This window comes from Pelecanus crispus, chromosome 2, assembly GCF_030463565.1.
Source record: "Pelecanus crispus isolate bPelCri1 chromosome 2, bPelCri1.pri, whole genome shotgun sequence".
NCBI lineage: Eukaryota > Metazoa > Chordata > Aves > Pelecaniformes > Pelecanidae > Pelecanus > Pelecanus crispus.
In genome coordinates, this window is record NC_134644.1 from 28,844,620 (window position 1) to 28,855,320 (window position 10,701).

The 10,701-nt window shown below is 42.2% G+C and overlaps 1 non-coding gene across 1 annotated transcript; it reads right to left on the reverse strand.

The window, feature by feature from the left end:
- Positions 1-2,463: 2,463 nt before the first annotated feature.
- SEM1 (SEM1 26S proteasome subunit) lies at positions 2,464-9,011 on the reverse strand. The gene is made up of 3 exons (XR_012830864.1): positions 8,881-9,011; positions 4,856-4,949; positions 2,464-2,928 (listed from the first exon to the last, which is right to left on the reverse strand). It is a non-coding gene; the product is annotated as an SEM1 26S proteasome subunit (transcript).
- Positions 9,012-10,701: the final 1,690 nt, after the last annotated feature.

Consider the following 10,701-nt stretch of genomic DNA (forward strand, 5'->3'; position numbering starts at 1 on the left):
CAGCTCGGCTGAGGGACGGGCCCGTGAGGAGGTTAGGTCCCCAAAACCAGAGTGACATCAACCTCTTTGTGACCTGAATCTCCTTCCCGCAATGGGGAACAGAGACTGCCCAGCAGCCCACACCCAGACAATCGCCAAACACACACCTCCATGCGTCATCCTACTTTCTTAACGAGAAAGCCCAACCTCTCCTGCGCCCAGATCTCCCTCTCGCCACCACATTCCCACCCTTGCCAGGCTGCAGATCCTCCTTCCCAAATCCTTATCTTCTCTCAGCATGTCCTCCCCTCACACCCCCAAACCATTCCTATCTCCCACACTTCGTGCATTCCTCAGCTAACAGGGATCACTGGAACATCTCCGAGAAAGACCTCCAAAGACAACCTCTCCCAGCATGACCAATCTAACATCTCCGAGAAAGACCTCCAAAGACAACCTCTCCCAGCATGCCCAATCTAAAAAAACCAAAGCCTACAAGCACATGGGAAGATTAGTTCCTTTTGAAGTTGTATGGCAGGTAAATTAGGGTGACCTGCTACAGTGACATCCTGGCCAACCACCTCAACTTCCCTCTAGAACACCAAAGCTGTCAAAGATGAAGAAAAATGGGCAAAAAAAGTCTTTAGCTTGTCTCAAAACTAAATCAAAACCAATTTTTTAGAAAGAAATAAAACAGCAAATCTGAAGTAGAAAGGTTCCCAAGTTATTTTTATACTAGAAAGCTTAAGAGGAACTGTATGACCACACACTAAACTTGAGGGCAAAAGAATTGAGTGGTAATTATACAGGCCACCAGCCTCCATGAAGTGCTTGATTTTGCAATGAGCTACATTCTCATAGCACTTTGCATGTGACTTCTTGTTTACTCCTTTGCAGTTTTTTCCAGCTTGGTTTTTCAGGTCATGTGCTAGCAGCTGAAGGTTATTACCACAAGAGCGTAGAGCCATCAGACTACCTCAGCCTAGGCCTCCTTTCCAATTCTGCTTTTGTGAAGAAAGCAGAAAAAGATACTAACACAAGACAACTGTGGCTCAGCAAAAACTCAGATTCCTTGAGGCAAAGATGCTTTTCCACCTCCACGGCTTCCTCCTGCTGCTAGCAATTGATGGGATAGGGCTGCTTTAGCCAGGTTTCCAGAATTCTGTAATGGAAAGCAGCTGTCCCTATCCAAAGATTGCACAAGACATCTCCATAACCCTTCTGGCATGTTCTTTCGGTCAGTCTCATTACTCAACTTCCCATTATTGATGTGTTAACACCAGCAACCCCAGAACTGTACTGAACATACTTTTTCTTTAAACTCCCAATGCTAACTTGAGGATGTTTGCATTGCTATTTGCCACTCAATACGCAGACTTTTCACTTGTTATTTGTCAAAATATAAACTCCAGGACTTCGTATTCTACGGAGTTGGGCTGCGTGTGCCACACATTTCAATCTGAACAAGGCAAGTCTATGTGAAAGGGCCTCCCTTGCTTTTCCCAAACAGTACCGAACCAGACAAACTGAAGGCATCCAACACCATCCAAAACATTTAGTTTTGCAGAACCATTCAGATGACCATGGAAAGTCTCAGTCTCTACAGAGCTATCTTCAGAAAGCGTGTCACAGCAAATCTTACCTCCACCATAAATATAGCACCACCTAAATAATCTGGGGAGGGGGAAGCTTCCCAGCATTTTGCATTAATAAATGCAATTACAACATAAGATCCTCAGTTATTTAGTTAACAAGGTTAAAGCATTTAATACCATTACTGCATGTTCATCAACTAATACCTTTATTCTGAAAGCTCACTTTAAATAACAATTATGTCTCTGCTTCTCTACAGTGAACTGACGAAAAAGCAAGCAGCTAATTCAAATTCCATGAGTACATACCTATATTTGCCCCTTAATTTTTTTTTTTTTAAATTTGCAATCATGGCCTGCACTTCCAAGATTTCCCTATCTCCCTACGTCTTTGCATACACCAGCTTTAACAGCTCCTTTGGGGAGGATTCATGGAATTGGTAATAGGTTTTGTAATTTCCACCTCCTGTTTTCTAGATCAGAGAGTAATCGAATCCAGTCACTACTGCTGTATCTATCTGGCAACTATTTGTTGGCCCCCATGAAATGAGTTGGAAGTTTGATTTCCGTTCTCAGCAGGCATGTTTGTGTAATACAGATGAACTGCTGTAACTGGGAAATTGGAGGCAATTTCAGCTGGGATTCCTAGGCTTAAATAAGCATGAGAACAGAACTTGTCTCACCTCCAGAGAGGTCTCTTCTTTAACAGGCTTCAGAAATGACAGGACAAGATTGGAGAGTTTGGATTTCTGCTGTTGTTAAGATGCACTTTAAAGTACATTTCATCTTTCAAGGCTACCAAACTGGCACCCATGTGAAATTACTAACAAAACCAAAACGAGTCATTATGAAATAAAATCTTGAGGCAAAATAAGCTTTATCACTCCCCAAAACTCCTTTCTACTTCTGCTGCATTTTGATTGGAATACCCGAGTATTTTCTTTCTTTTTGACATCTCCACATCCGCTGTGATGGAAACTTTCACTAGTCTTCATTCTGGTAATGCTTATCTGGTTCCCCATGATGGGATCTGGTGCAATACCATCAGCCACTGAAAGACATTAGTAGCATTCTAGGTAAGTCCACGAATTCCATTGCACAAGGCATTTCAGAACTGAAACGCAAGTTACCAGGCTAGTAGAGGCTGAATATATAACTAGACTAAGATTAAAAACTTTATTTTTTTTAATACAAAACAATAATAAATCCAAGCAGGTATGAACTAAGTGTGTCTTCTCATTTTCCACCTCTTTGTCTTTTCTCAATACAGTCTATCCACAGTTCAATGTTAAACCACTCCATATTCAGCAAAAACTATGAGGTTTCCATCTTGTATCCATGTTTTTCTAATTCAGCCCTGTATAGAAAAAAAAGATATGTATTTTAAAACATACAAATAAAATACTGTCAGTCATTTGCTTTTTTAAAACTAAATATACTGCACAATATATAATCATTTCAGAATACAAACATGTCACACTGCTTTTTGGTTCATACCAATAACCTTAACCTCACTTACTCTATAGTTCTTCAACTTCCGCTTGGTATCTTACATCACTAAAAGTGAAAAATTCAAACACTTATTTTAATTATAGTTATTGTCCTCTGACCCACCATGGCTGAAGTACAACTGTATGGTGCAAAGAAGCACCCGTGAGCCTGCAGCAACTCCAGACACATTAGAAAAAACAAAATACTATCTTATACCAGTTATTCTCAAGATTTCCTTAAACCAAGCGAGCTCACTGATCTAAGCAATTTAAATGCATGTACTTCCAAAGTAATTTCAGCTTTTTTTTTTTTAAATAAAAATACCAGAGTGCACTATTTTTAAATCTTTGCGCAATACACCTTCCAGTGAATGATCCTGAGGGAAAAGGATTGCTTTCTTCCCCCTAATTGTGGCCAGGACAGCAAGCCAGCAACCAAACATGTTATTGCTCCTGCCCTGTCCCCACTTTGCTTCTCACCTGCCTCCACACACACCAGCCAGAACTGCAACCTGGTTTATATCCTAGTCTTACTATATGTGTATCTAGATACAGTAGTCCAAATCTCTAAAAATATTTCAGGTTAGTTTACTTACTTAGTAGCAGAATTTTACAAGTGGAGGACTGCAGCATTTTCTTTCTAAAGATGAAATAAAAATCCTGCAACCAAGCAACATTGCAAACTGCCATTTTAACACTAGTATTGGTCACCCATACTAAGGGCTACAATTAAGGCACAGTTATTGAAGGTTTGTCAAGATCAACTGTGTTTATCAAGAATTACACTATCCCTTGAAAGTCTGTTTCACTATCTGTCAACTTGTTTTCCAATATTACAGTTTAACTGCCTTTCAACAGCCTTGTAAGAAACAACTATACCAAAGACTACTTTTGTATCTTCTACATAAAGGATGGCTTGCACCGGAGTACAGCAAGGGAGATCAACTCAGGAACTGCTTAATCAGGCTGCATTACAGATAGTTTGCTCCTCACGCAACATACTGAGGGATTAATTATAAAATGTGAGTTTGTATTGACACTTGAAACAATTTAAATTATAATTATGTATCAGTAAAGGATTAACTGAAACTACAAGTGACAAAGAGGATTAAACAACTGGATTAGAGGTATCCAAATGGTGATCACTTTTTTAAAAGCATGTTATGAACAATTACTTTGCTACTGTTGCTCATAAACAGCATGCTCATCACACACAAGAAAGGAACCTTAACATTAACATAGATAACTGATCTCTGGAAAATTTGTCTATTTGGACAAAGAACACCGAAGTTATCTGAAGGTAGAGAAAAAAAATTTACAACACCACATTTTGCATACCACATAGCATAGAAGAGATAATCTTGGATCCCTTGCCATTAATCTTTGCAGTACAATTCAGAATTTTCACACACACGTAAAAAAGTCCTTAGAAAACGATTTATTCATGTTAAATTGAAAAAGCGTCAACTGTACCACAATTTGCAGAGATCTTTGTACTAAGCTGCACAACACTGCAAAAGCCTGAACATGTCAATGACATTAGGCATATATCAGGGCTCACAGTACAATTATTAAAAGATGAAATGCTGATCAGTACTTCAAACTGTGCTGTAATCCCTTAAGTCTGGTTCTGAAAGGCTTTAGATAGAAAAGCACAAAGCAGAGCTTTCATTTATTTCAGTTTCAGATCTCCATTTTTTTAAAGTAAGCAGATTTCAAACTTTCAGACATTAAACAATGTCATTTTAAACATTTTACCCATCTTCTAGAACAGCAAGTTAAAAATAAAATTACCTTAACTGATTGGAGAAATCATCTTCGACATTGTCATCATCCCAGTTGTCTTCCCAGACGTGCGCATCTTCATCTTCATCTAAACCAGTCCAATCTAAAGACAGGAAAAGAGATCTAAATATTCTATGCTGCACTGCTTTGGTACCATGTATTATTGACAGAATAGCTCAGCCTCTGGGTAAGGTACACTTCAGCTGGTAACAAATTTCTCTCCTTACCAGAAAAGTCTGGATCATATTTAAGTGTTTATGAGATCAAAAAGCACAGTAAGATCTAAAAAGCCCCACAATTTCTTAAATTATAATGAAAATGCAACTTGGTTAAAAAGAAAAAATCATTACACACTTCACATCATGCCTTGCAGGATTACACATTCATAAGGGACATTTTGCATACAAATGGACAAGCTGTAGCACCACTGCAAAAAGAAAGCAATTGAGTACTTGAATCCTAAAAGCTCAACAAAAAGTGTACAATTCCAGGTCTGTATTTAAATGCTTTACTTTTTTAATCAGGGAAAAAAAAACGTGTATCAAATGCTTTTGCCAAAACACATACACAGAGATCCTCAGTTCACTCAGATCAGATGCTGACAGTCTATGGATAAAGGCCAAGAATGTACCCGTGATGCAGAAGCAAAGGCAAATTGAAAGAGGCATCTGCAAACAGCAGTTGCTACCCGCAACCAGCTACTTCTGGGTTCCCAAAACAGCAGAAGCTGTCTCCTTACAGAGGCAAGACGCTAAACGTCCATTTGCTAACTTAATTTCTACTTTTCTTATAATCTGGCACATCACCCTTGAGAAATTACTGATCATCCACTTAATGCTTCATTATAAAAAAAAATTTTGATCAAACTAATTAGTTTAGAAAAATAACAAAAATGAAAAATGAGGAAGGCTCAGAATTGCTGTCTAAATACAAGTCAGTTTACTTCACTGGGGAACACAGTTTCTCAGTTTTCTTTTACTGACAGACACCAAGTTTTTTCTAACATTACCAAAATAAGAAGCACCCTGATGTTGACACTTGTGACCTTGTATTTCTCAAAGTCTGTTAGTGTATTTAAAGACATAACACTATTCTTCCCCTTACAATTCAGTAAGCCATCTGCTGCCCATCCAGACTAAGACCCAAAGTAACATTAAACATTGATGGAGGTATGGACAAAAAAAGCTAGTACAGTAAAAGATTAAAAACTAATTCACTGTGAACAGTGACTTTGTAAGAATGAGGATTGGTCCTTCCATTTTCTCCTCCATTTCCTAACATTGACAGGCAACAAAATTAATATTTGAGATTCACCAGGACAAGAAAATCCATTTGTAACTGATTAAAGACACACACATGTAGAAGGTATTACAATTAAACTTCCCAACCTAAATAAATTATATAATGGGCATAGATGAAGGAGCATAGAAATCCTACTGGTCCTAAGGACAACAAAAGAAGGAACTGGGAAGAAATGGTGAAGAAAAAATGCAGTATAAAAAATGCATTCTTTTAATTTAGTTGTACTGCTAGTTGCTCAAAGGGAAGGATCTGTATTTTAGAACTATCTGCAATAAGCTTTGCCTATTTATATGCAATGGATTTTTTTTTTTTCCAAAAATAAAAAAGCTTTACCACTCATTATTTATCTGGATTTCAAAGATACAAAAAAGCTCCAAACAGTTTAAAATTAACACAAAGTCAAACTTTTCTATCTACTAACATACAAGTAGCTCAGACAGATCTACAAATTTGAAACCAAAATCCTAGTAACTAGTATCCAGCACAAGAAACAGCAGCATAAAAGGTCAGTTCGGGAGACTGTGAAAACATGCTCCAATTCACACTGAGCGAAGAAGAGTCAAAAAGGCCCATGTTATCTTCCACCGGGGCGGGAAGTAAAGCCTAAATTTAAATTCTCATGACTGCAGCTGCAAGATTCTACAGTATCTGTATGTTGACACTATACCCCAGAACTGCATCCTAAAGCTATTATTCCCAGCTACATTATATGCCTGTGACTAAATAAAAGTTAAAAATGGTATAGCATTATCTGGGATTGAAAATATTAAAAGCATTCAAGAGCCTGCTACCATTAAGTATTACTAATATACACCAAAATTACAAAATCAATTTTGATAAACTCGTCATGACTGGACTCCTTGAAAAAAATATTTTAATATACTGATCACCAATTGCCACATTTTGCATTTGGGAAAGGAAATCAAGAAACAGTTTTTAGATTAGAGGATAAAAACCTAAAATCCTATCATTTTACACATTACATTTTGCATTCTGAAAAGCACTGTACAAAAAGTTCTTAAGTGACCAATTCACATACACGTAAATCTATCATGCTATACTTATGCTATATTTCAAATAAAGTGTCATATAAAAACAGGACACATCTGCTTTTGATACATAAACTTGATTTGATAAATTGTTTGAAGAAAAATTTTAAGTCGGAATAAAAGAAATTCCCCAAAAGCCAGTGTTTTTACCCCTTAATGTAAGTTTGCATTATCTCATTTCCTTTGGATAAAAACTGGGTAATAGAACACAAAGGTTTTCTGCTGCATAGAAAATGTTTTAATTTGAAAGAACAATTTGGCATGGGTTTGAGCACATATCTATCATGATTCTTTCCCAGGCACTGAAGATAACATTCAAAGCAGTCTGCACATTCTTTATAACCTCTCAACACTATTATGTCACTTGACGATTTAAATGGGCCTCTTTAGAGGTTTGGTTTTGTTTGGTGGGGTTTTTTTTTTATTGCAAGATAGATCAGCAAGAAGCCTGATTGTGGTCACTCTTTAATAAATCTCTGTTCTGCCCAGAAAGTTTGCACAGGGCTTGGTTTCAGCAGTACAGCTAGATTGAAGTAGAACTAATTTCACCATCTGTAACAGCGATCCAGTGCTCTGACCAACCCAAGGTTCAGAAGCATGCTTCAAAGACTTCCTTCATCCCTACTGCCAATACTTAATTTACATTAAATAAGATAAACATTTTTTGCCTGGTTAGGAAATACACATGGAAAAGAAGGGCTAGTCTTCTCAGTTTAGTTTAGCGATCACCTCAACTACGTTAATAACTTTTTCCACCAGTAAGTGCAAAAATATTATTTTTACTGGTACTGAAGGATTCAGAACATCTAAGGCTTGTAAGGCCACAGGAAAATCACATATAATGAAGACATCACAGAAAAAAAACCCCTGACATCTCATTCATCATGTTTTATATCATTTCTCATTACCCACAGCTTGAGACAATTCCCAGAATTAAGGGCGTAAAGAAAACAATCATGCCCCAATAGGGATCTTTCCAAGATTATATCTGTAAAAGGACACCGAGTTCTTTTATTGAAGTCCAGATTTAATTTTCTCATTCAATATACTTGCACCTATGAAAAGCAAACCAACATCTAAGTATTTGTGCTTCAAAAGGTAAAGAGATTCAGAGTAACTACAGAGCCCGTTATTTCCTTTTTACCCTTTCTCCCACCGCACGCCCGGTTTCCACCCCTCATCCCTCCTCTCCCCGGCGATGCTCATCTCGGGCGCTGAGGCGCAGCAAGTTTCTCCCGTACTTGTTTCCAGCCCTCCCGCACCATGACAGAGCACTTCGAGGGCGATGCGCCCAGCACCGCGAAACCAGCGCAGCTGGGCACAGGCAGCGCATTCGTGCTTGACCCGGGCTCTGACGGGGCTGCAGCCCCGCACCCCCCACGGGGGCTGGGGGGGGGAGGGGGGCAGGAACTCGCGGGGCACCGGAACGCCGCTGCCGTACGGCTGAGGCCGTGGGTGCGCAGACCCATCTCCCCGCCGCGGAGACGCCGAGGGCTGCTCCGCGGGCAGGGGCCGGCTGCCAAACCGCGCCCCGGCCCCGCCGCCGCGCCCGCCCGCCGGAGGCCGCGCGCTCCTTCCCCGCCTCAGCCGACCGGCCCGGCCCAGGCCGCGGCCTACAGGCGGAACGGCCGCCGCCACCGCCCGGCACCCCTCTTCCCTTCCCGTCCCCACCCCGCCCGCCACCTTCGGCCGGGAACTCCTCAAACTCGTCGTCCTCCTCCAGGAGCCCCAGGTCCACCGGCTGCTTCTTCTCCGACATGCTCGGCCCGCCGCCCCAGCACCGCGTACGCGCCGCCCGCGGAGACTGATGGGACAGCGGCGGCGGCCGCCACCGCGCCTGCGCGCTGCCGGCCTCGCGCCTCGCTCCGCCTCCGCCCGGCGCCCCGCCCCCCCGGCCCCGCCCTCGCCCCCCCTCAGGGGCCGCCTCGCAGCGCTCCCCGCCCCGCCACCCCGGGGCTTCTCGCCGGCCCGGCCAGCCCGGCGCTGCCCTCCCGCCGCTCGCCGGGGTCCCCTCAGGGCGGCCTACCCCGGCGCCGCCCGCCCGCCGGCACCCGCGCTACCCCACCGCCCGGCCGCCGGCTCCGGCGCCGCTGGGCCGCTCCGGCTGCAGCCCTGCCGCGGCCCGCCCCGACCCACGGGGCGCGGTGAGGGAGCAGGTGCCGGCGGGCTGGGAAGAGAAGAGGCCGTAAAGCGGGCTGTGGGCCCGCCGCCGCCTCTACGTGCTCCCGCCCTCCGCAAAGGCTCCTGCGGCTGCCGAAGCGGGGGGTCACCGGCCCGGTCTGGTGGCAGCGAGATTTATCGTTCCGGAATGAGCTGGGGCGCCCCGGAGCTGGCTGATGTGCCGCACGGACTGGAGCTGAGAAAAGATACCCTGTGTGGGAAGTGTCAAATGCATTTTCAATACTGTGGGCAGAATAAATCCGTCCGCTGCAGCGTTAGACGAATTACACAAGCCACTGCCACTACTGAACACATCTGTTCTCTTTATATTCTTCCACCATTGATTTATATTCAGCCCAAACCTATCAAGTGTCAACCTTCTCTCCTTCTATAACCTGTGTTGTTTTTGTGGGTTTTTTTTTCCTTCTGGCACTCAAGCATACTGTTTCAAAACCTACATCTAATTTACTGTCTTCTAAATTCCTTGTCTATCACATCACAGAAATGAGGAGGCAGCTTGAAGGAGAGATTAGGACTGTTTAATAAGAGGTAGGATGTTACATGAAAAATAAAAATGCCTTGTTTTTTAAATATTCCACAGCGAATTCGTTCCACTTAATTCTAGATTCTCTTGATGATTTGAACAAAGGCAAAGTTCAGCGCTTACTAGCCTGAACAGGTTTGCGCGTGTGGCGGCTCCGATGGCTTCTCTCTAGGCGATCACCTTGTAACAGTGCTGCCAGTTTGTTGGAGGGGTTGTTTTTTTCCCTTACTCCGTGAGAAGCTGATTCACGAGACAGTGACTTGTACAGCTGGGTTATACCGTGTCCTGGATTTAAAGTCAGGGAAACAATGAACAAAAAACTGGTGTGGGAATTCATATATCATTCAGTTTCAACCTACTATAAGCGTGTTCTGTCATGCGGCCACAGTTAAGGCAAGGTGGGAAATGAGCCCGTCTGCCAGATGAAAGGTCTGATCGAGCAGTCACATTTTATTTTTGTGTGATGGAAGGACTGACTGACACTGATGATTGTGAAAACTATGAAAACTCTGGTTTGAGAAATCAATATGTGGAATCTAGTTATAACTTGGCTGGGATTTTTAGCAAGCCATGCATTTTGGAATAATAGATACCTTGCTTTATCCAGAGAGTACAAGATAAAATCATAAAGTGGATAGGGGTCTGTCATATCAGAAGCTTGCAAAGATCCACAATCATTCAGTTACTACGGCCCATATTCAGACCCTCTAGTTTTTGCCTTACCTATAAATAACCTATGGAATTTGCAGCACATTGGGGGAATATCGAGATGCTCAACTACACCTAGATTATCTAAAAAA